Consider the following 25,942-nt stretch of genomic DNA (forward strand, 5'->3'; position numbering starts at 1 on the left):
ATATTGTGATGCCACAGGACCAAAGCAAGGTGGGCAGGCAGCAGTGGACTTCAAATCTCTGAAACTACGAGCCCAAATAAACCTTTCCTCCTGAAAGTCATCTATCTTTGGCATTTTGTCACATATGCAAAGCTGACAAACACAGTGATATACTACTTTTTTCTTGCTTAGTGATTAGGAGATCTTTGGAGATAATTTCAACCAGATTTTTAGTAATGTTGAACACATATGGGTTAGATTGATGAATTATTAAAAATCAGTAAATAGGAACAACACTAGTGCAAATTATTTATGCCGTAATACTAAGAGATCTTTTTTTAAAGGATAAATAAAGCCATTGCTATTTATGGAATTTTAGCTAAATTGCAGTAAGATATTACATGAAATGTATCCAAGTAAGCCCATCTTGATCTTTCTACATGTCCACTTATTTTTTTGCATAATATTGATCATAAGGTCAATTCCTTGAAAATGACAGTAATTTCTATTTGTGAGACAAATAACACCACCATTCATATTTTAACTTTATCTTCACCCAGAAATGAAAGCCACTTAAAAGGATCATAAAAATAGTCTGTGATTGTTGCTAAAACTATGAAGTAAAAATGGGAAAGGATAAATCTAGCTATTGAACATCATAGACTTTCAACCAATGTGTACATTTATCCAGAAAATGCAAGGCTTAATCAGGAGTGCTAAGTGGGAAACTTCTTGACACCATTATATACTAAAATTCAGTTTGTAATGTCTTTTTTTCCTAGCTCTTCTTTAGGAACACCTTCCTCAGTATAGCTTGTTTCATTTTATCAAGCTAATTTAAAATATAAATTCATGCTTTGGGGATAGGTTCTTTCACGTTTTATAGTAATACAGTTTTAATGGTTCAAAACTCAGTGTTAAAATATAGTTTCAGAAAAATGGGTAGAACTTTCTTGCATGAAAGAACCAGATTTCTCTCATTCTCTGAGAAAAATCACTTTGCAGATAGGGCACACTGTGGCATTATTCAAAGTATCATTACTGAATGACTAATACAGGCAAGTCCATTAACATGTAGCACCTGTTGGGTAGACTTTTTTGCTATGGCATTATTTCATTTTGTCCTCCTTATGGCTATAGCCTATTTTAAAAAATACAAAGGAAAGTTGCACTCACTTTGGAGGATATACAATATCTTGTGTGAAGCAAATGCTTTATTTTTTAAAATGAGTAAATAATTTTCAAGAGATGATTAATATGGTTATAATTTAATATTTTACCAAAACATTCCATGCCAGGTTCATCACACAAAACTAATGATTTTTAATGTTTAGAATATATTTTTCTTAAGAGGAGTTTGACTTAAAATGAAGGACATTTTAAAATTTATACCACAGAAAGGGAATCATTATTTTTCCTTTATAATGAAAGAAATATATTTTAGATTATTTATTATATTGGAAAATGGAGATTCCTAGCTTTTTCCTGCCTGCCTCTTGCCCCCAAACTAGGCTTCTAAAACCTCTGATATGTGTTCTGTTTATTAGTATCAGAATCAATTTTAATTCAGCAATTAGATGCTTTTTTTGCATGCTTACTTTTCAAAAGTACAATTCCAAGAACAATTTTCTACAGAAAGGCAGTTATGAGTTTTGCGTGGATGTGTCTCTGTGGCTGTTCTCAGATGTTGTCGTGTACTTAAATAGTTTGCAGGATGAATACTTTCCTTATTTGCCTTTGTTCTCTCACTGTTTGATCCTATCACTGATGAATTTATGAAGTAACGGTTTGTATAAGGGAATTTTCCATTCCTTATGGATTGCTTCCCAAAGCTTAGCCAGCCACAGCATTTCAGAGACAGTCTTTCCTCCTGCCTTTTTCCACAGCCACCAAGACCAGCTGAGTTCAAAGCCACATATACACCAGGGGGTTCTTGATAGAGGAGGTGGAGGTGGTCTGAGATCCTTGGGGTACAGGATACTTTTCTTTGAGCAAACTTTTCCAAGCTGCTTGCACAGTAGAATATTTGGGAAGATGTACAAAGAATTCAGTCTTCAGGAATTTTGATTTAATTGGTCTGGAATGGAGCCCAAGGACCAATATTTTCAAACCTTCCCAGGTGTTTCTAATGTGCAACCATGATGAAAAACAACATTTACAAAGACATTAACATGGGGACTGTCTTTTATAATGCTGTATGATTTTGCCTATATGAATTGACAGCAGTTAGGGCAATTTTAGACAGCACATCATTTGTCTGGTATCTCCAGATAATAGAAATTTAACCTGTCCATGCTCAGATGTTCAATGTTTAACCCATTTTGCTGGAAATCTTTCTAATAAATTTTACATAAAACTGTACTTTGAAAAAAAATACATTTGTCCCTGTGCACCCTCAGGGAATGGTTTCAGGACCACTACAGATATGAAAATCCATGGATGCTGAAATCCTTTCAGAAAACAGCATAATCTGTGCACATCCTCCTGCACACTTTAAATCATCTCTCACTTATAATATATATCTAATAAAATGTAAATGCTACATAAATAGTTTCTATACAATCAAGAATACTGACAAGAAAAAAGTATCTGTACATGTTCAGTATGGGAACATTTTTCTAAATATTTGTTTCATTCATATGATCTGTGGCTGCATTATCTTGTTTTTGTGACTTTAGACACCTCCACTAAATGGTATCAGAGTTCCAAAAGTTTTTGGAGTTTGCGATTCTTATTCCCTGATTCCATTATGGTTCTCCTAGCAGAAGAGCAGCCTTGAAATTACTCAACCTGGGGGCTGAAGTACCAAATGGGATTGTTATGTGACAACTGTAACACCTTAGGGTATTTTGTAGCTCAACATCACATAATACTAGACTGAACCCATACAGCCTATGGATGCTGTGTTGCTCTGTATGGTTTATAGGAAATTTTACCTCAGAGATACTATTTAGGGAGAATATTTAGTTATTTCATATTATATATATGTTTCATACTTAAAAATCTCTCCTAGCTTCAACCTCAGTAACACAAGACAAAGTAAACTGAAATCTCACCATACCTCATGACGATTCTTCTGAAAGATTATATGTGAGGAAGTCTTATGTAATTTTATAGGTGAGACTTCTTCAGAAGCAGTTTCAATCGTAGAAGTAGATAAGGAATTATGCCATTCTAAGCAATGAGGTAACTGCATATTTTCATGTAATATTTAATGCTACCATGCCATTTATTATTAAAACTATTCTACCTTAATATTAGCCTGCCTTCACAAAGTTGAAATGATTTTTACACAGATCATGAACACCCAAATATTAAAAAAAAGAACCATGTATTTTCAAGAAATTCACATGTATTTTCTTTGCATAAGACCTTTTGACCTATCTTCTAACATAAGTATTCTTCATTTACCACAACGTTTGGGAGTTAGAGCTAGACTTAGGTACCAGATAAAGATATGTTGCCTCCAGGCTTTTCCAAACTAAAAATCAGACTTTCTGATTTGAGACAAAAATCAAGCAGTTAAAAAATAGAGTTCGCCACCACAATATGCTTCAGTGAACATAGACTGCAAGTTCAGTAATTGCATCTAGCATTATTTTTGTCTCTAACTCTGGTACCTATAGTTGGAAGAATTGTGAGTTACTGTCATTTATGAAGTATCATCTCTGGAGCACACATAATTTCTGCCTTTATATTTCTAGCTGTTGCTTTCATTTGGATCACTTTGCATTCAACTGGATGACACACTGGACAATCTCTCAGGGCCTTTGTTATGCAGAGAGACTCTGATTTAGTATTACTGTGAATTCAGGGAGAAGAGCCATGCTTCAGCTTATATGCAGAAGCACTTCCTCACTATATGGAACTTCCAGCCACCTCTCTCTCAGATCAAGCCTCATTTTCTAAATAATCTAGATTTTAATATAAGGACATCTTACTTAGCAATAAAAATTTCTGCCTACTTAAATTGTCTTTAATACAGTCACAAAAGAAAAGAGGAATATAGAATCACAAGATGAAAACTGGTTATAGTACTCTTTCTTTTGTAACACAGCAATCTCTACGTTCTCACAGCACAGCCTACTGAATTGTATGCATCATCGAAGGTACTTAATTAATCAGCCTGATTACTTGTTTTTTCAAGCTTCAAGTTCTTCTCAAGTTATATGAAGTCATTTCAACATAATCAATACTGACATCATTACATTAAAAGCAGGAAGGGCAAAAGCAAAGAGAAATAGGTGGATGAGGTCATCTAAAAACATCAAGAAGTATCCTAGAGTGGTAGTCCTTATCTTTAATCCCCGATACGTGGGAGGTAAAGGCAGGAGGATCCTGAGTTTGAGGCCAGCCTGGCACAGTTAAGGAGATCCTGTGTCAGAATCTAAATATAAATAAAAGAACTGGGGGAAGGGGGTGGCAAGGCACAAGTGGTACAGCACTTGCCTAGCATGCACAAGGCCCTGGGTTCAATCCCCAGTAGCATGCAAACATACGAAAGAAAGAAACAAAAGAAAAGAAAAGAAAGAAAGAAAGGAAATAAAGAGTTCATAGTCTTGGTAACATCAAATGATTTAAAAAGCAAAAGAGACATGGATGTGTTATGCATACAAAGATTTTCCACTTGCCCTAACTCTTCTACGGGGAGAGTGTTTATAGTGGTATGAAATGTAGTCCCCCCAAATATATTCAAGTTCCCATTCTGCTGACTGTGACTATGACCTTTATAGAAATGCATTCTAATTATTCAGACTTAATTAGTTACACTCGTTTAGAGTGCTGCCTAATCCAGTAACAGGTGTCCTTTCAAGAAGACAACAGAGAAGAAGACTGTGTGGAAGCGGAGGCAGAGACAGGCTGCAGCTACAGCCAAAGAGCTAACAGTAAGGATCTTTAGGAGCTGTGAGGAGCCGGGAAGGAAGAATTCTCCCCTTGGGCCTTCAGGCAGAGAATGACCCTGACAACCTCATGACCTCTAGCCTCTAGAACAATACAAGAACAGATTCCTGCTGCTTTAAGGCCCCCAGTGTTTGGTAATTTATTACAGCATCCCTAAGAAACTTTCACAGTATTGAAACAAAAACTTCCTATTCTAATAAATTCCAGAGTAGAGAAGTGGTTGATAAGTGGTTCAAACTCTTAAACCATCCACCCAATTCTAGCGTTCTCCTTCTTGCCTTCCCAACATCCACACATCTCCTCATAGTGCTCGTTGTTCTTCTCCTGGCCTTGGCTCAACCAAGAAATCCCTCAGACACATCACCCAGCACCACCAGTATTACTTAATGTACATTCAAAAGGACAGCACTACAACTGTGCTATGTATGAATGTTTTTATAGATTCTGGTGCCCTTTTTTCAGAAAAAGAAGTCATATATGAACCTGATCACAGACTCTGCAGTTTGAAGTTTTAAAATACATATAAAAAGTACTGTCTATGAACCTTTTAGCTGTCATATGTCATGTAGGGAAAGGCTGTCCATCACTGTGGCATGAAGGAGCATAAACTTTCTTCTAGTCATGCCTGACTCCAGAGAGTAGGAGGAGTTTCTTCTGAGACAACAGAACTCCTACATAGTATTACAGTTCAATCACCTACAAATGTATGCCAAGAACTATTAAGAATATATTCCATAAGAAAACAAATTAAAACTTAGAGGGGGTTTATGGAACCATGCAGATGAATTGTGATTGGCCTGGCCTTAGCTGGTCAGTGGATGAACACTTGAGTAGTTTCCACCTTTTGGCAATTATGAATAATGCTTCTGTAAACATAAATGTACATGAAGCTTATAGTTTCATTTCTGTTGAGTGTATTTATAGGACTGGAGTTGTTGGGTTATATAGTCATGATATGTTTAATTATTTGAAGAACTGCCAGATCATTTTCCAAAGCAGCTATAGTATTTTACACTCCCACCAACAGCTTACAAAAGTTTAGATTTTTCCATGTTCTCACAAAGGTTTGTTATTATCTGACATACTATTTACCTGGCAGCCTTGTTAAAGTAACTAGTATCTAATTATAGATTTGATTTGCACTTCCCTGATGACTAATGATATCAAACATCTTTCTATGTGCTTATAGGCCATTCATAAACCTTCTATGCAGAAATCCTTTCACCAATTTTTAAATGAGCAGTCTTTTCACTGAGTTGCAAGAGTTTATTATGTATTCGAGATACAAGTCCTTTATTAGATATGTAATTTCCAATATTTTCTCTCATTTTCTGGTTTGTATTTCCATTTACTTGATGGTGTCTATTTAAGCACAAAAGTTCCTAATTTTACCTATTTTGGTGGGAAAAGAACATTCTAATATTTGGTGTCATATCTTATCATCCTTTGCTAAATCCAGTTTCTTGAAGATTTACCTCTGTGTTTTCTTGTAAGAGCTTTATAGTTTCAGTTCTTACATTTAGGTCTTTGATCTATTTCAAGTTAATTTTTATATATGGTTTGGGGTAAGGGTCTAACTTCATCCAATTTGTTGGAATTCAATTACTCAAACTATTTCTCCCTATTGCCCATAATCCTTAAAATTCAAAAAACGTCAGTGGATCTTGTTTTTCTTGAATGACCAAAGCCATAACATAGCCTACAAACTCTTTTCTGCCTGACTTCCCTACTCTCCTGCTCTCTCGCACACTCCTCTCTCATTTTTGCTTCCCCTGACAACAGGACATTTTCATATGCTCTTTCATTAACTCCTAATTATATCTCATATCTCAATTCAAGGACAAGTTTCTAAGAACTATAGTTTTCTGAAAACATAAATATAAATTCATATATTGAAAGGAATAGGAGGTCTCAGCGGGCCCCAACCCCCTTGTTGGAGAAACCAGTACCAAACACCCCGTGTAGATAAGATAAGCAATGAGGCAGGGCTCGGTTAGGGCATATAGAATGTGGGGAATGTGAGCGGGAGGTACGTGCAAGATGTGAGGTACATGCAAGATGTGAGGTACGCGCAAGATGTGCTCTGCCTGCTTGCCCAATGTTGATAACGAAAATATGCACGCCACCGCGGTCTATATAAGATTTCCCCTAAAGAGGCTCAGGGTTGTGTTTTTCCTAACTGGTCCTGCGTGTCCGTGTGGGAGCTCGACCCTGGCTAGCCAGCCCAATAAACTCTGCTTTGTAGATTGCATTCACGCCTGGCTCTCTGTCTCTCAGGGGAATAGGATTCCGGGTCCTAACATTTGGAGGTTCCACCGAGATTCCATTTTCTCGAGAGACAGAACCTGCCTGCGAGAAAGCAGGGGCGATCCCAAGTCCTAGGCGTTGGGAGGGGATCCCAGACCCTCATTTGGAGGAACTTGAGTGTTCCATTTGGGCCGCGGCGGGGATTCGGCCAATCCCCAGGGAGATTCATTCTGGGAATCTTGCAAGGAGGACCACAGGGTCCTATTGGGAGAGGCTTTCCTCTCATTTGGGCTCGAGCATTTTAGGAACCCTGGCGCCAGGTGAAGAACTAATTGAACTAGTCGACCGACCACCCGTCAAGTGGACGCCTTTCGGCCTGATATCCCAGTTGGACGGTGAGGAGGTTGAATGGGGTGGGCACCAGTGTGAGAGAAGGACCGGTCCGAGTGAGTGCTGGAGAGTGTTTTGTGTGTGTGGAATTATTGTTGTCTTCACCCTTTTTGTTCTCTCTCTCCTGGTGTTTGATTCTCCTTCCACAATGGGACAGGGGCAGACAACCCCAAAGTCTTTGATCCTTTCTCACTTTTCAGAAGTTAAAGAAAGGGCCTTAAATGTGGGTCTGGTCATCAAGAAAGGTAAGTTCGACACCTTTTGTTCTACAGAGTGGCCCACCTTTGGAGTCGGGTGGCCCATTCAAGGTTCCCTCTCCCTAGACATGATCACTAAGGTTAAAGCAGTCATTTTTCAGCCAGACAATCGAGGCCATCCAGACCAAGTTCCTTACATTTTGGTTTGGGAGGATCTGGTGAGGAACCCTCCCCCTTGGTTAACAGTTTTTCTGACCCACCCCTCCAGTTCGGCCCCTGGGGCTAAAACCCCAGTCACGCCCGCCTTGGTCATAAAGGAGGAGGAAAAACTTCCTCTTCCCACCTTGACCGGTCCTCAAATTAGGGCATCTCCTTCACCATCTCCGGTCTTACCAGAGAGTTCCCCCCTTTACCCATCCCTCGCAGGGGCAGAGGAAGATCGGCCGCCTCCATATATGACTCCCCCTGGCCAAGCCAGTGCCCCGGAGGAGGAAATTTCCTCATCCACCTCAATAGGACTGGCAGCTGGAGGAGGAATGAGTCGAAGACTTCGCCCCTGAGGGATCCGGGAAAGGGAGGGGGAAGACGGGCCCTCCTCATCAACACAGGGGGATGAAACTGTCCCTACACTTCCAGTCTGGATGGTGGGCCAAGGGGGACTGGGAGGAGGGCAACAGTTTCAGTACTGGCCCTTCTCCTCCAGTGATCTTTATAATTGGAGGACGCAGAACCCGCCCTTTTCTAAAGACCCCAAGTGTCTCATAGATCTCTTGGAGTCCATCATGCATACACACTGTCCCACTTGGGATGACTGTCATCAGCTGCTCAATACTCTTTTTACGACGGAGGAACGAGAGCGCATCCTCAACGAAGCGAGGAAGAATGTCTTGGGGGATAATGGGAGACCCACAACTCTCCAACCGGCCATAGACGAGGCTTTTCCCCTACACCACCCTGATTGGGATTTCAGGACCGCAGAAGGTAGGGAGCGTCTTTGGATCTACCCCCAGACTCTTATGGCTGGTCTCCGAGCGGCCGCTAAAAGGCCCACCAATTTTGCAAAAGTGAAAGCAGTCGTTCAAAGGGAAAACGAAAGCCCGGCCAGTTTCTTAGAGCGCCTCTATGAGGCATACCATCAATATGCCCCTATTGACCCTGAGGCGGACCTCCACCGGTCTGCTGTGGTACTCTCATTCATTAATCAGGCAGCTCCAGACATTAGGAGAAAACTCAATAAACAGGAAAACTTAGGGGAGATGACTATAAGGGAAATGCTGCAGGTAGCGGAAAAGGTCTTTACCGCTAGGGAAACTCCAGAAGAAAGGGAGGAAAGACAGAGAAAGGAAGACAGGGAGGCCCAGGAGAAATTGAGAAAGGAGGACCGGGAGTTCCAGGCTAAGGAAAACCGAAAGCAACAGAGAGAAATGGCCCGTATTTTCCTAGCGGGTGTCCGGGACCAACCCAGGGGAGGGGGCCACGCCAGGACCCCGGATAAGGAACACTGTTTTTACTGTAAGGAAACTGGGCATTGGAAGAGAGAATGTCCTAAGTTAAAGGGAAAAAGAGGGTTTGGAAGGAGACCGGGGGAAAACAGGGAAAGGGAACGAGCAGTAGAGCAGGCCAGAGTCCTCCTAGCCGGAGAAGAGGACTAAAGGAGACGGGGCTCGGACCCCCTCCCCGAGTCCTGGGTAACAATACATGTGGAGGGGAAGCCGATGGGGTTCATGGTGGATACCGGCGCCCAGTATTCGGTTTTAAACAAGGCACATGGACCTTTAAACAAGGCACGAACAAGTGTTGTTCAGGGGGCCACCGGTATGCAGTTATGTACATGGACTACCAAAAGAAAGGTAAACTTAGGAAAACACCAGGTCACACACTCCTTCCTGGTTGTCCCTGAGAGCCCCACTCCCCTGCTCGGACGGGACCTACTCACCAAAATAGGGGCCCATATCCATTTTAAACCAGATGGAATAATTGTGACTGATCGAGAAGGGAGCCCGATTCATGTCTTGTCCCTATCATTGGCTGACGAGCATCGTCTGTTTGAGAGTCAGCAGGAACCAGGAGGGGACATGACTCATTGGGTAAAAAGATTTCCCATGGCCTGGGCAGAGACTGCGGAAACCGGCCTCGCCAAACACCTCCTGCCCGTAGTTATACAATTGAAGGCTTCTGCTCTCCCCATTCGGGTCAAATAGTATCCTATGCCTGAGGAGGCCCGAAGAGGCATAGCCCCTCATATCCACAGGCTAATAAAGGAAGGAGTACTGCGGCCTTGTCAGTCTGCCTGGAATACTCCTCTGCTCCCCGTCCAAAAGCCGGGAAGTGGGGACTATAGGCCTGTGCAAGACCTACGAAAGGTAAACGAGCGGACGGAGGACATTCATCCCACCGTTCCGAATCCCTATACCTTGCTCAGCCACCTACCCCCCTCGCAAGTATGGTATACAACCCTTGATTTAAAAGATGCTTTCTTCAGCATTCCATTGTCAGAAATTAGTCAGCCGCTATTTGCTTTTGAATGGCAAGAAGATGGGGGCCAATCCGGACAGCTCACTTGGACCAGACTGCCGCAAGGATTTAAAAACTCTCCCACCCTGTTTAATGAGGCCCTGAGCCAGGACCTGGAACCTTTTCGCTGGAGCCACCCACAAGTCACTCTATTACAGTATGTTGATGACTTACTGTTAGTGGCAGAAACCCGAGAGGAGTGCATCAAGGCTACTGAACACCTGCTAACGGAATTAGGTGAGCTGGGGTATCAGGCAAGTGCCAAGAAAACTCACATCTGTAAAAGGTCAGTGACATATTTGGGTTATCGGATTGCAGATGGGGCAAGATGGCTGACTGATGCCATGAAACAGACTATTCTGGCTATCCCATTCCCGACATCCACTAGGGGAGTGAGAGAATTCCTGGGCTCCGCGGGGTTCTGTAGACTCTGGATTCCAGGATTTGCGAAAATAGCCAGACCCCTATATGAGGCCACCAAAGAAGCTCCAGATTGGAGTTGGGGAGAGAGAGAACAACAGGCCTTTGATCAGCTAAAAGACGCTCTTTTGCAGGCCCCTGCCTTAGCCTTGCCAGATCCTAAAGACCATTCACTCTGTTTGTAGATGAGAAAAAGGGGGTAGCCAAAGGAGTCTTGACCCAACAGCTAGGTCCCTGGAAGAGACCAGTGGCATACTTTTCCAAGAAATTAGACGCAGTAGTGGCAGGATGGCCCCCCTGCCTCCGCATCATAGCGGCCATTGCCGTGCTGGTGAGAGAAGCCGATAAACTAACCTTTGGACAGGCCCTCTGGGTAACGGCCCCTCACCCGGTGGAGGGAATCCTTAAACAACCCCCTGGAAAATGGATGACGAATGCCAGGCTCACCCACTACCAGGGGCTCTTGTTGGATTCCCCTCGGATCACATTCACAGATCCCGTAATCCTGAACCCTGCCACCTTGTTGCCTAACCCGGAACTGCAGACACCTGTCCATAACTGGAAAGAATTCCTCTCCGAAGTTACACAGGTACGGGCTGACCTAAAGGATACCCCCCTGTCCGGCTGCAAATTAAACTGGTACACGGATGGAAGCAGTTTTTTCCAAGATGGAGCCCGAAGGGCAGGGGCAGCTGTAGTCGACCAAAAAGGAAATACGGTATGGAGCAGCGCCCTCCCACCCGGAACATCAGCCCAAAAAGCGGAATTAATTGCCTTGGCAGAGGCCCTGGAGAGGGCAAAAGGAAAGCGAGTCAATATCTACACCGATAGCCGCTATGCTTTCGGTACCATCCATGTCCACGGGGCCATCTATCGCGAAAGAGGATTCCGCACAGCAGAAGGAAAACATCTAAAGAACCTAGCCAAAGTCCAGCGTCTATTAATGGCAGTGGAAAAACCGAAGGCAGTGACAGTGATGTATGTCCCAGGCCACCAGTCTGCCAAGACGCCGGAAGCTGTCGGTAACAACAGAGCAGATCAAGAAGCAAAGAGAGTAGCAATGGTGAGTCCTCCCATGGAGACAGGGCAACTTTCCACGGTTGCGGCAATAGACGTGCCGGTCCCAGAGCTCCCTCCGCTACCCCCCCAACCAGAATACTCCACAGAGGATTTCGCTTGGATGAGAGCCCATTCCCCCTTTAGAGAAGGGGAAGACGGATGGAAAAGCGACTTGGAAGACAAGTTAATTCTGCCTAAAAAACTCGGACGATTCCTGTCGGCTAACTTACATAAGTCTACCCATTTGGGGCGGAAAAAATTACTAGACTTGTTGACATCTGCGCAGCTCCGATTTCCGAACCAGACCATAGCAGTCCACCAAATTGTGGAAGACTGTGCCAGCTGCACAGTCATAAAACCAGGACGAAGGGAGGGGCACCATACAGGTACTTGGAAACGGGGGAGGGCTACGGAAAGAAGTTGGGAAGTGGATTTTACTGAGGTAAAACCGGAAAAGTTTGGGTACAAATATTTGCTGGTATTCATAGATACCTTTTCGGGCTGGGTGGAGGCTTTTCCTACAAAGAAGGAGACGAGTCAGGTAGTGGCAAAGGCTTTGCTAGAGAAAATCATACCCAGATATGGGGTGCCCGAGGCAATTGGGTCAGATAACGGTCCGGCTTTTGTTAGTAAAGTCCTGCAGGGACTAGCCCAGACTATGGGGGCCAATTGGAAGCTACATTGTGAATATAACCCCCAGAGCTCAGGGCAAGTAGAAAGGATGAATAGGACACTAAAGGAGACCTTAGCCAAATTGGCCCTGGAGACTGGCGGTGATTGGGTGACGCTCCTTCCCTTGGCCATCTTCTGAGTCCGGAACTCTCCATATGTCACGGGCTAACTCCCTTTGAGATCCTGTATGGGGCTCCACCCCCCATCATTCAGAGGACCTTAAGCCCGGGACTAGGTGATCTGGCCCCAAATTATCGTGTTACTCTACAGGCTTTAGCTAAAGTACAACAACAAATATGGCCCCTAATTCAAGTGTACCATACTGCAGAGAGGACCCCGAACACGGAGCATGGCATAGTCCCGGGGGATATGGTATGGGTTAAAAGACATCAGTCCAAAACCCTAGAGCCTAGATGGAAAGGACCTTATGTTGTACTGCTTACTACCCCTACCGCCCTCAAGGTCGACGGGATTGCAGCATGGGTACACCATTCCCATGTAAGACGGGCTCACCCTCCGGAGAAAAAACAGGAAAATTGGTCTGCACGAAAGCATCTAACAAACCCACTCAAGCTCCGGCTGATACGGGATGCTCCGAAAAACAAAAACACTCCAGATGCTCCGCAGCCCTTCTAGAATGGGATTATCACCTGGGTCCACTACACCCACATCAGACCGGCAGATCCAGTAGCTATGAAGAAAGGCTTCCTGCCAACAAGAAGGATGTCCCACCACAAGGACAATTCTTTCAAACTCAAACTTCATACTGGACCTCGGTAACTTTATTCCTTTTTCTAACCCTGTCCACCACTTGCTGGGGGCATACAAATCCACATCAACCTTTTAACCTGACCTGGATGATTGTAGATGTATCCACAGGAGACATTCTTAACCAGACCTCCAAGGTGACCCCTCCCAGCACCTGGTTCCCAGAATTATACTTTGACTTAAGGGCCTTATTCACTGGCAGGGGACAATGGGATTTGCGCCAAAGTTACTTCTATGTCTGTCCCGCTCCCCAACCCAACCACAGAAAAAAATGTGGAGGAATCGCAGACTATTATTGTAAGTCATGGGGTTGTGAGAGCTCAGGGGATATATGGTGGACACCCCCCAAACAGGGGGACCTTATTCAATTAAATAGAGTCTCTCAATCTGGCATTACATACCACCAACCTAGACCTATAAATAAGGGATGCCCAACTCCCCCCAATTGTAATCCCATTATGATAAATTTCACTGATTTAGAAAAAAAGGCAACGAATTGGGAATTGGATAAATCCTGGGGAGTCAGACTCTACAAAACAAATCATCCAGGAGCCCTTTTTACCTTGCGGCGTGTGCGACAACCAGTCTCTACTCTAACAATAGGCCCTAATAAGGTACTTAGGCCACCCTATGTAAAGCCACCTCCCCGACCTTCCACAGCTCATCACCTTCCCTCAACCATAGCCCGGGCTAATGTTACAACTCCAAGACCATCAGAAACCAGCCCTCCCCTGGTGAAGCCCAGTCTCATGACCGGATCTAAAGACCCCCTCTGGGAACTAGTGGGTGCTGCCTTCCTGACGTTAAACCACACCAACCGTAACATGACTAACTCCTGTTGGTTATGTTATGATGTGAGGCCCCCATTCTATGAGGCAATAGGGCTAAACACCACTCACGATACCTTATCTGAGGAAAACCCTACTCAATGTTCCTGGGGAGACCGTAAGAGAGGTCTGACCATACAGCAGGTAAGCGGCCAAGAAACCTGCTTAGGAAAAGTGCCAAAGAACAGACGGGACTTATGTACTGTTATTAACACCAGTTCTACCTGGGAAAATGCTATTAAATGGGTAATTCCAAAGGACAATGGGTGGTGGCTATGCTCGCGGTCTGGACTCACCCCATGCCTATCAACTAAGGTGTTTAACAACTCTAAAGAATTCTGTGTTATAGTGACTGTGCTGCCCCGCATCCTCTATCATTCAGAAGAGAGTCTATATTCATACTGGAATACAAAAATGGTTAAAAAAAGGAAAAAGAAAAAACCTATATCCGCAGTAACTATTGCTACCCTACTCAGCCTAGGGTTAGCGGGAGCAGGAACCGGCATAGCTTCTTTGGCCACCCAGCAGAAAGGGATGTCTTCGCTGCGTGCAGCCATAGACAAAGATATAGAGAGAATAGAAACCTCCATTAGCCACCTAGAAAAATCCCTCACTTCTCTGTCTGAGGTAGTACTTCAAAACTGACGAGGTCTGGACTTGTTGTTCCTCCAAAAGGGGGAACTATGTGTTGCTCTAGGGGAAAAATGTTGTTTTTACGCTGACCATACCAGAGTTGTTCGTGACTCCGTGTCTAAACTTCGAAAGAGCCTAAAACAAAGAAAACGAGAAAAAGAGGCCGGAAAAAGCTGGTTTGAATCTTGGTTTAACCAGTCCCCATGGTTGGCTACCCTTTTATCTGCACTGGCAGGGCCAATAATAATCATCCTATTACTTGTTACCATAGGACCCTGGATTCTAAACCGACTTATGACTTTTGTCAAAAGTTGAATTAATACTATCCAACTTCTGGTCCTCCGCCAACAATATCAGGCTCTTCATCCCCTTGAGAATGATTCCTCAATTTAGGCCGTAAGAAAAGGGGGGAATGAAAGGAATAGGAGGTCTCAGCGGGCCCCAACCCCCTTGTTGGAGAAACCAGTACCAAACACCCCGTGTAGATAAGATAAGCAATGCGGCAGGGCTCGGTTAGGGCATATAGAATGTGGGGAATGTGAGCGGGAGGTACGTGCAAGATGTGAGGTACATGCAAGATGTGAGGTACGCGCAAGATGTGCTCTGCCTGCTTGCCCAATGTTGATAACGAAAATATGCACGCCACCGCGGTCTATATAAGATTTCCCCTAAAGAGGCTCAGGGTTGTGTTTTTCCTAACTGGTCCTGCGTGTCCGTGTGGGAGCTCGACCCTGGCTAGCCAGCCCAATAAACTCTGCTTTGTAGATTGCATTCACGCCTGGCTCTCTGTCTCTCGGGGGAATAGGATTCCGGGTCCTAACAATATAATATTGAAAGAGTGCATTTTATATGTTAAATGTGTATAAATATTGGTTTCAGCCTCACTATATGTCTCAGTTCCTTGCTTGCTAGGTGTTTCTAACTCATAAATAAAAGTTCTTAGTAACTTAGTTTATGCTGAGATATTTGCTTTGTTTTGGTGTTTTTCCTTTGTTTGTTTGGGACAGGGTCTTGTTATGTAGCCTAGGCTGGCCAAGAATTTACTATATATGATGGACTAAAACTGGCAGTCCTCCTGCGTTAGCCTCCTGGGTGCTGGGATTACAGGTATCTGCCACTACTCCTGGCTCATGCTGATTTTTAATCTTTTGTGATATTGGTGTTTGAATTTAGGGCCTTCTGCTTGCAGGCAGGAGCTCTATCATTTGACCCACACTACTACATGATGATTTTTTTAAAAGGAGAAATAAAATCTTGTCACCAAAATAGTAGAAGGGTTTGCCCTCCCTGTGTAAATGGTATTTTTTTTTTATCATCATGCACATCGCGGATAAGAAAGATGGCAAGAAACAGGCAATAGGTATGCTCTGATTGGGAACTGTGTGCCATGAATGCCTCAGAATTCAATAATGCTTCAAGATTTGCCCTTGAGAAAGAGGCTTCATAAATACATGGGACTGGGAAATTTTATTTGACTTAAATTTTTTTCACAGACTTCTCAAATTTTTATTTATAATGTAATTTCAAAAATGGAAAATGTGTGTGTGTGTGTGTGTGTGTGTGTGTGAGAGAGAGAGAGAGAGAGAGAGAGAGAGAGAAAGCAAGCCTGTGCACACTGGTTAACTGTTAATTCCTATGATGATCATTTTAAGATTTCACGATTACTTTGAACTCAAAGTGTACTAGCATATATTCTAAAAGTAACAATAAAGTAACAATAGTGGTTTTTACTTGGGGGAATTTTTTTTTCTTTTATTATTCATATGTGCATACAAGGCTTGGGTCATTTCTCCCCCCTGCCCCCACCCCCTCCCTTACCACCCACTCCGCCCCCTCCCTCTCCCCCCCACCCCCTCAATACCCAGCAGAAACTATTTTGCCCTTATTTCTAATTTTGTTGTAGAGAGAGTATAAGCAATAATAGGAAGGAACATGGGTTTTTGCTGGTTGAGATAAGGACAGCTATACAGGGAGTTGACTCACATTAAATTCCTGTGCGTGGGTGTTACCTTCTAGGTTAATTCTTTTTGATCTCACCTTTTCTCTAGTTCCTGGTCTACTTGGGGAAATTTTTATGTCATGTGTTCCTTGAAGGATGTCTAGTAGATTAGTATACGAACAGCAGAATAGTTTTTCTACTTTAAGGGAACCTGTTTAAAACAAGCTTTATACAAAAAAATTGTCATAGTTATACTTGCTATAGCTATCCTTTATGTTATTTAGTGCTTATTATTTTTGTGGACTGGTATCATTTATTAGTATAACCCAGAGATACCATGATAGAACTGAGTAGGGGGAGGTAAAACTGTCTCCTCTAGCTGTCTGGCTTTATATATTTTGGTGGTCTGAATTTTTATTTGCCCTAACATAAGTAATTAATTCTTTTCTTTTTTCCATAGAGTTTCAGCCTTTGGAAGTAGCATACTTATCTTCACTCTGCTCAGTTTTGGGCTCAAAAAATGAAACCCCAACACTCAACTCCTGACATGTTGAGTACATTAAACTAAAGAAGCAATTTCAAGCTTTCTCTGCACTCCCAGAAACTCCGTCTCTTTTTTATTATTTTATTTTATTATTGTTTTATTTTATTTATTTATTTATTTATTTATTTATTTTATTCATATGTGCATACAATGTTTGGGTCATTTCTCCCCCCTTCCCCCTGCCCCCTCTCTTTCCCCTGCCCCCTCCCTCTACCCCCCAACCCCCTCACTACCAGGCAGAAACTATTCTGCCCTTATCTCTAATTTTTTGAAGAGAGAGTATAAGCAATAATAGGAAGGACCAAGGGTTTTTGCTAGTTGAGATAAGGATAGCTATACAGGGAGTTTACTTGCATTGCTTTCCTGTACATATGTGTTACCTTCTAAATTAATTCTTCTCGAACTAACCTTTTCTCTAGTTCCTGGTCCCCTTCTCCTATTGGCCTCAGTCACTTTAAAGTTTCTGCATTAGTTTCTTTTCATTGAGCACATCAAATGCTACCTTGGTTTTTTGAGGGGGGAGGGTTCTTGCCTATCCTCATACCTCCCACTCCTTGTCTCTCAATCTTCCTTGGCTCCCCAAACATAAGGAGGGGCTTTATCTGAAGTTGCCTTATCCGATTAGGGAAAGTTCCCCCAAAGGAATACTGCTATCTTGGGCTCCTTCCCTACAATCTCACTAAACCTAAAAGGTTAACTTACAGGGAGAAGGCTAGACGTGCTTCTCCTCATCCCATTCCACCAGATTATTTCAGATTACTATCTATTCTTTGGGCTCATTCATCTCCCCTAAAAAACATTTATTTTTTCTCAGAAATTGCCTACAGCTTCCTGTTCCCTCTCCCCTATAAAGAGGGAGGGTTATTGGGTTCTCATTTCCCTGAAATGCCCCCATGCACGTAACACAATTACATGTCTTTCCCATGTTAATCTGCCTACTGTGCATTTGTTTCTGCAGTCTCAGTTACTAAACCTTGAGAGGGCAGAAGAGAAATTCTCTTTTCCCCTTAGCTCTCACTGTAAAAACCTTTTTGCCACGTTCTCCTCTGATAAGCCTATGGTTGAATTTAGGGAACTGATAAATGAGAAATAACTTTTTGTTGGACTTCTGCACATTTCTAAACTGATTTAGTAGAGAAATAAGACTTTCTTTCCCTTTCTCTCTTTGTTGTTTCTTTTTGGGTTGCTGTTGTTTTGTATTTGGCAACAATATTTTCATTAGAAATCTATAGTTTCTAAAATATGCTAAGTGGATTAAATATATATATGAGAAAGTTATTTTTGCATTGATACAGCACTTTTAATTTCTGAATAATAAACAATACTATAGTCCTCTTAAGCCTCCTCCACCTAAAACAAACACAAATGTATTCCTTAGCCATGGATGCAGCTGTAAGCAATAGCACAGTTTGGCTCTTTGCTAGCTCAAATCAACTGAGGTCCTGGTGGAAGCAGCCATTTGCAAAGGCACTAGAGCTGAGGGCAGTGGGAATATGGGAAACAAACAACAATGTAGGGAGAGGCAGAGCTGGATTAAATCCTCAGTGCTTTTGAGTGGTTGTGTAGCTATAAATAATTCACTTAAATTTTCTTCTATGAAATAGAGGTCATATATGACTTTACTTAATAATGTCCATGGAGGTATATATAATGATGGAAATCCTTAAACAATGGATTTTATTTTGACATCTCATTTTCATTTGGCCAATATGCTGGCATTGGGCATTGTAGAAACACCAGTGATGTACTTTGATAGTGACTCCAACACACTGTGAGTATTTAGATGAAAATAAGACAAGAGCCTTACTTTTTCATAAGGAAAGACTATATGAGCTATACTGAATAAAATGTGGAATAAATCTTGGTTCTAGTGGTGAAATCCATGATGGGTAAAATTCAGATATCACTATAGATAAAGCAAATCATTTGGTGTCCCTCTGGCTCTTAAAAAACATGTTAGTACCTATATATTTAATTAGAACAGTGATTTAAATGTGTTTAACATTTTAAGGGTTATTAAGAGAACAAAATATTGTGCTATGTTTCTTAACTGAACAGACATTTCTTGTAATGCAGATAAAGTATTATTTCATATCAAATTTATTAATAAAATCATTTCTTCAACTGTTCAAAGAGTGATAACACTTCAGCATATATCTCAATATTTTGAGTCTCATTAATTTTATATATTTTATTAACCATACAAGTTAATTTTATTGATGTTATTTCATCTCACTGCCCTGAACATTAAAGCATGTGCATGGCCAGTTTTTAACCAAATATTTCATTTATTCATTTAAAAGTCATTATATTATAGTTTTTCTAACTTCTTTTCAGTTATAATGGGCAAAAATAAGCTGTCAGTTTAAAATTTTTATTACTAAAATTCTTTGGACATTTATATTTTTTCATTGATTTTGTCAAATACTGCAGTTTGGGTTTAAGTAGCTATTTAGCCTCAATATGAACTTCACGTCTGCAATGCAGAATGGAAGCCTGATGTCTTATACACTGATTTAAAATTTTTAAAAGATGTGTATAAACTTAAACACTGCATGAATTAACTACTGTTGAAAAGCATAAGACAGGTATATTTTTAGTATTCACTTTCTGTTATCAAATTATCATATGCCAACTTTATGTCAGAGCTGCATTCAAATCCCTGTCTTTTACCTCTCAAACCAGGGATATTGCATACTGACCCCATCTGTTCCCACTTCACCATCTGACACTAGTTTATAGTGATTTCTGGGCAGTAATTTATCAAATACTGACATAAGACTTTTGTACACTAATAAAAAGAATGTAATTTTAGCATTTGCAGTGATAAATTCCTTATTTACAATTTCTATGGGGGAGGATCCACATGTCTTATCTTCCCAATTATGACCTAAGCAGTGATCATATCTTATACTTGTGAGTGTGACAGTGTTGGATAAAGAGAATTGGTAGAAAATTCTTAACAAATAATTTATCTTTAATAAAAAATTCTCAGAAAATTCTTATACTGTTTTTACTAATTCAGTCCTCTGTATTCTTCCACAATGAGGCTATTTTTCTTGCTTTTCATGGTATTAGTAGAAATATAAATTTAAAGTTTTTGGCTATATCTTCAGCCATCTTATAGAAATAGGTTAACTATTTCTGTAAGAAATATCAGTCACCTGTAATTCCAGAACTGGGGAGGCTGAGGCAGGAATATCATGAGGTTGAGGACAGCCTGGATACGTAGTGAGAGCCTATTTCAAAAAAGAAAGAAAAGAAAAGACTAATGGAAAGAATTCCATTAATTATGCCTAGTAATTTTGGAATAAACTCTCAAACTACCAGCCTAATTTCTTTGCATTTTCATCTTTTACCATTTGAAATTCCAATCAAGTAATACTTGCTAGATACATTAGATAGATAGATAGATAGATAGACAGATAGATTATCAATGATCTAAAGGCAGCTGTTTTTGAGATATGTAAAGTTGGAGAAATGTTAGTCTTACAATTATATTTTTTATTAATTTGTTTTTAAATTTCTTAAAATGTTTCCCATCTACAAGACTTGCATTGACACTAGTCATGTTTGCCATAATTAGCTTTAACTAAATGAAGAGAACATAGCAATTTCTCTGAAGGGTAACTACTCAGGGTTTCTCTGAAAATTACAAAGTTGAGCTCAGTTCTTAATTTTCTTAAATTATACACACATACACAAAAATGCATATAAATATATAAATTCCTGATTCTGTGTATCATAGAAAAGATTTTCTCTGAATGAAACATAAATAAGAAGGACAGTCTGTTTAATGAACTATAAAAAACATTCCACTTTGCTATGAGTACTGTATCTTTAAGAAATGTCTGAAATTTTAATAATCCACCTGACCAGTATTCCTCATTGTTTTAACTATCTGCTGTAATGTTATTAAAAGAGTTTTTGCTCTTTTGATACAAAAGACAAATGATTTATGAAAAAAGACGGTACAGATGTGGTACCTTATGTTTGCCATATATTCTAATAAATTAGTCCCTTATGGAAATGAAAATGGTGGACAAACAAAACCACAAATTAATCTGGGTAAACTCATCCACTTTCATTCCATCCTAAGTGGAGTAATACAGCTAACATATGCTCAGCCTTGACAGTGCTTCAGTAAACAGTGCAATGCTTTAGATGTGAAAACAAAGGTTTGCCATGGAGCATTAAGAAGACTTTGGATCTGGTAACAAAGGCTTGCTAAATTTCCACACTTAAACAATAGAAGCAAGCTTTTTGGAGATCACACAAATGGGGATCATCATTGGAAGAAAAGAGCATGTTTTACCCCTCCCTGGAAGCATGCCTCTGACTTAAAGTTCAATTTTTAAAATTATGGAGTTGATCACAGCAAATATCTCCAGGATATATGTCATCAATTAGCAAACACCATAATAAACTATCTGGACTGGTTTATCTCAGTCTTGTCATTTCACAACACTTTTGTTTCAAAAACAGTAATCAGTCTGTTCAAAGTGCCAACTTAAGCCACACAGGATGGGGAAACTCGTTTTGACAACATGTCATGTGGAAAATGACACACTGAATGGGACAAGCTATAGGAAGTGTGCTGCAGGTTCAGGATTGGTGTACTGTGTGCACGGCTGTCAAAAGAAGCTAATGAAATATTAGGCTGCAGAAATGTAAAGACTGCAAAGACAGTAATAATCTCATGCACTGTAATCTCTATAAATCAGATCCTGTCTGATGGAGAATGCTGATTTCTGGGAGTCTCATTTCTAATGGAATGTGGATGAGTTAAAATGTTTGTAGATAAAGGAAATGTTCTTGAAAGCTTCAATATGAGAGAGGAACACAGTGAGGATATTTATTATGAAAAATGGGAGAATTAGGGAAGTATTGCCTTAAGTTTTGCAGGCTGGGTACAGTGGCTCAGGTCTTTGGGAAACTGACATTGGGAGGATAGTTGTTCAAGGCCTGCCTGGCAAAAAGGTAGTGAAACCCCAATCTCAACAAAAATCCAGGCATGGTGGTGTAAGCCCATCCATCATTCCAGCTATGTAGGACATATAAGTAGGAGGATCATACAGTCCAGGCTGGCTGAGGCAAAAATGTGAGACCGTACTTGAAAAATAACCTGAAACAAAAAGGGATGTGAGCATGACTGAAGTTGTAAAACCTGCCTAACGAGTGCCAGACTGAATTCAAACCCCAGTATCACCAAAGGAAAAATAATAGTATGAAGATTAGATTTATTTTGACTTCTTCAACCAGTCTTATCACAAAAATAAAGTAGTTACTGCCTAAGGGTAAAAGGTCCTTTAAAATATATATAAAAGCAAAAGCTGAAAGGAATTGCCAACTCTTTGAAGTTGGCACTCCTTGAGGTGAAAATAATTTCATTATATTTCTTTCTATAAAACCTTTCCTTCAAGAAATCTTAAGTGCATCTCTAAACGGCAGAGTAGAAAAGGCTTTCTCCTCAACAGATTGTAAAGTAAGTGTTAAGAGAGTGAGCAATTTGTGGTAAAGAATCTTTTGAAACACACCAAACATGATAATGAAGATATAAAATCAGTAACCAGACTTTGCCAAGAAATCATCCATACACTTGCATAAACTTTTACCCAATAAAGTAAATAGAAAAGCACCATTTTTAATAAAACTGTAGGTGTAATTTCAAATAGCATATACTATATCCAAACTGTTGAATATGTATGCTTTTGTCTGACACAAGAAATCTGAGAATCAGTCTTGACAAACCATGGCAATTAAACAAAGGACAAGGGTTTGAATACAAGAGCAAAGGAAACACACAAGGGAGCAGATGAGTGGGATTCAAAGCTATTAGCCAGAGGTCATTTCCAAATAAAGAACCAACACAAACATGCAAGTAGAGAGAAGCCCTTCTGCAGCAGAGCCATCAACCCTGCTTCGGCTATAGGTAGCTGACCCAGGAAGTTGGAGCTGAGTGTGGGAGAGAGCAGAGGGGAGTTGGAATAGGAAGACACAGAGGAAATGAAGCACAATAGTGGGAAAAGAAATCAGTTGATACATCAAACAATCGGCAAACAATCGGACTGGGCATTTATGAGGAAGATCATCAGCTTAAGCACCAAGGCTACAATTTAGTGTCAGTGAACTTGTATGGGAATTATTTCATGTGATGTTGAAGCTGAAACTAGGGAAGCTGGCTTTCCCTAGTTTTAGAAGCATAAATCACTCAGCACTGTGCCTGTCATCTAGTCATGTGACTCCAGATGTTCTCATCGAACACCTGATCATCAGGTGAATCCCAGGGAACTAGATTAAGAGTGATAGAAGCAGTTGCTAAAAAAAAAACAAAAACAAGGTAGTATGAGGGGGAGTCTTAGGTCTTCTGTGCAAGTGCACACAGAAACATCCAGTCCTGTTATTACAAATTTGAATCAAAGAGGGAAACTGAAAATCCCCATGCCCAAAGATGTCCTTCTGTCCAGAATTCTACAAAGAGACTCAAAGAGAAGAGGGCTAGTTAAAAGCAACCATTTAAGGTCAGAACAGGCAGTGAGAAATGAATTGCAAAGAAGGTAAGATTTTGTAGAGTAGAAAGATGAAATACCTTCAGAGAAATGTTTGAAAACATGCGGTACAGGGCAGTCGAGACAGGTTTTTAAGGAAAAAAGAGCCACACACATGATGAGGACTTCTAAGGTAGTCCAGGCTCATGTGGCCTGATCCAGCATGAATGGTAAAATTACTCTATTCGAGAAAAAAATGTATTTGAAAGGCAAAAGGGCACTCTGGCACATTTGGAGCACAGTAACTTTGCATCCTTGAATTTGAGGACAATTCAAGGGACCATTTGGACAGAGGTGGTGATAAAAACAATGTTAAGACCCTAAAACCAAAAAGGGAAAAATTTTTTAAAAATGACTGTGAGCCAAAGCAGTGTTGTTTATTAGAGGAGAGAAGGGCCCAGTTAAGCAGTAGGTAATAAAATAAAACAAACAAATAAACATGAAAGGGAGCAAACCCAGCTAGGCCTATTTGAAAGGACATAGAACACGAGGCTGATCCTTCATGACAAGTTAAAAATATGGCAAAAAAGAAAGTCCTCAAAGCCAGTAATATTCAAAGCTAAGGGAAGAGAAGTATTGGGCTCCCTCAGGGTAAAAGCAGCAAAAAGCATCAACAAATGACTCACAGTTCAGACATCTGAGAAAGACTCTAAAGCTAGAAAGCCTCGGATGTCCAGAATTTCATGGCAAGAGAAGAGCAGCCATTTGGCCCTGGACTAAACATGCTGGGGTGTCCTGCTAGGGTGGGGAGATACAGAGGGAAGAGCAGGGTTTGGAGATGGATGTCTCTGTCAGTCATTCAAGAACTATGTACTGAGAGTTGGGCAGGGCTCACGATGTGCAGAGTACCAAAGGGAACAAAGCAGGCCAGAACCTCTCTACGTTTATTTACATTTTAGGAAAGGAAAAAGAAAATGAGCATGGTAAACAATTAAAATAATGTTATTAGGGAGAACCTTAAGAGAAAAAAATAAGCAGAGAAGGTTATGAGGTATTGAAGCTGAGAGCTGAAATACATGGCTAGGGACAGAAGGGCTTTTCAATAAAATGTTAGGAAGTAATGTCTGTAATGGACATTTGGAAATCTTTCCCCTACAGACTCAAGAGCAGTACAAATTCAAGGCCATAAGGATTTGCATATTAAAAGAGTGGCATGCCGTCCTAACAAAGGCAGTAGGGCTGTCACAGTACAGCTTTAGACTTGAAACACTGGGAAATATTTTATAAGCATGAACTAAACATTAAGCCAAAGAGAGAAACTGAGTCAGATCAGGAAGCTAAAGTGGCAATCCGACAAATTTAAATTTTGCAGTATGGCAGTTGCAGCTCAATTTCTACTTCATGAGAGGGTGGCACTGTACATTAGGAACTTCTCTAAACAGATGAGGGGAATGGTGTCAAACTTAATCTTTTAATGGGAAAATTTTCTCACAGGAGTTTCAGTTAACATGTTGTAGGGTCCAGGAACTTGGCAACAACTAATGAGTGCTCTGCTAGGTGCAGAGTAGGAGGATTTTAGCTTTTCCTTCACGCTAGCTATATGTTCCTTCCTCTAAATGACCTCAAAGCTCTCCTCTCTTCCAGGATCCATTTACTGCTATGTGTTAATTCAGTGTGTGTGAATTTTTTTGGGATAATCACTCTAGGGATTTGCTTATATTTTGAAAATTTTGTGGATAAGCCTCGCAGTGTAGTTTTCATGGGTTCCATGGCTCTTGAGGAAATACACACACACACGTTTTAGTGTTATCATTTAAATATAGAATGCTCTAGAAGACAGCTAAACATTGATTTGCTTGCTTCTCACTTCATCACCTGCCTCTGGCTGAGCAGGTGAGCAGGATAAGAAATGGGGAGGCTAGGGATCTAGCCTTTGGTATTACTGGATTTGAATTTGAATAGCAGGTTTCATTAACTCTCTTGGGGAAAGAGTAAATTCATAATCAAGGAAGGCTTTCTTTTGACTGGGGGAGTATTATGGTAGCATCTGGATATTCTGACCCATGTTTTCTCATAGGATGCTCATCACAAAACTTCCCAAGTCTCACTCCACTGCATTAAGTGTCTGGGTGTTAGGTGACATTGAAAATGGAATGACAGGGAAATTTTCAGTCAAGGGTACGAGGTTTCCTTAGGGATGACTAAAATACTCTGTTCTAATCTATTTCCAAGCCTTCTGAAGGCAATCTGCTCATTTTGCAAGAAATAGTGAATGAGTGGCTGAACAAAGATGGAGGCAAGTATTGGGTATATAGAATTGTTCTTATGTTTGTTTGTGTGTGGGAGGGAGGAAGATAAGTGAA

At 40.9% G+C, this 25,942-nt stretch overlaps 1 protein-coding gene across 7 annotated transcripts in view; it reads right to left on the bottom strand.

Annotated features, from left to right (window-relative positions):
- Positions 1 to 25,942, bottom strand: part of Dlgap1 (DLG associated protein 1) — an 888,020-nt gene that overhangs the window by 707,803 nt on the left and 154,275 nt on the right. The gene's annotated exons all lie outside the window — the stretch shown is intronic.

Source organism: Castor canadensis, chromosome 4, assembly GCF_047511655.1.
Source record: "Castor canadensis chromosome 4, mCasCan1.hap1v2, whole genome shotgun sequence".
In the NCBI taxonomy this organism is placed as follows: Eukaryota; Metazoa; Chordata; class Mammalia; order Rodentia; family Castoridae; genus Castor; species Castor canadensis.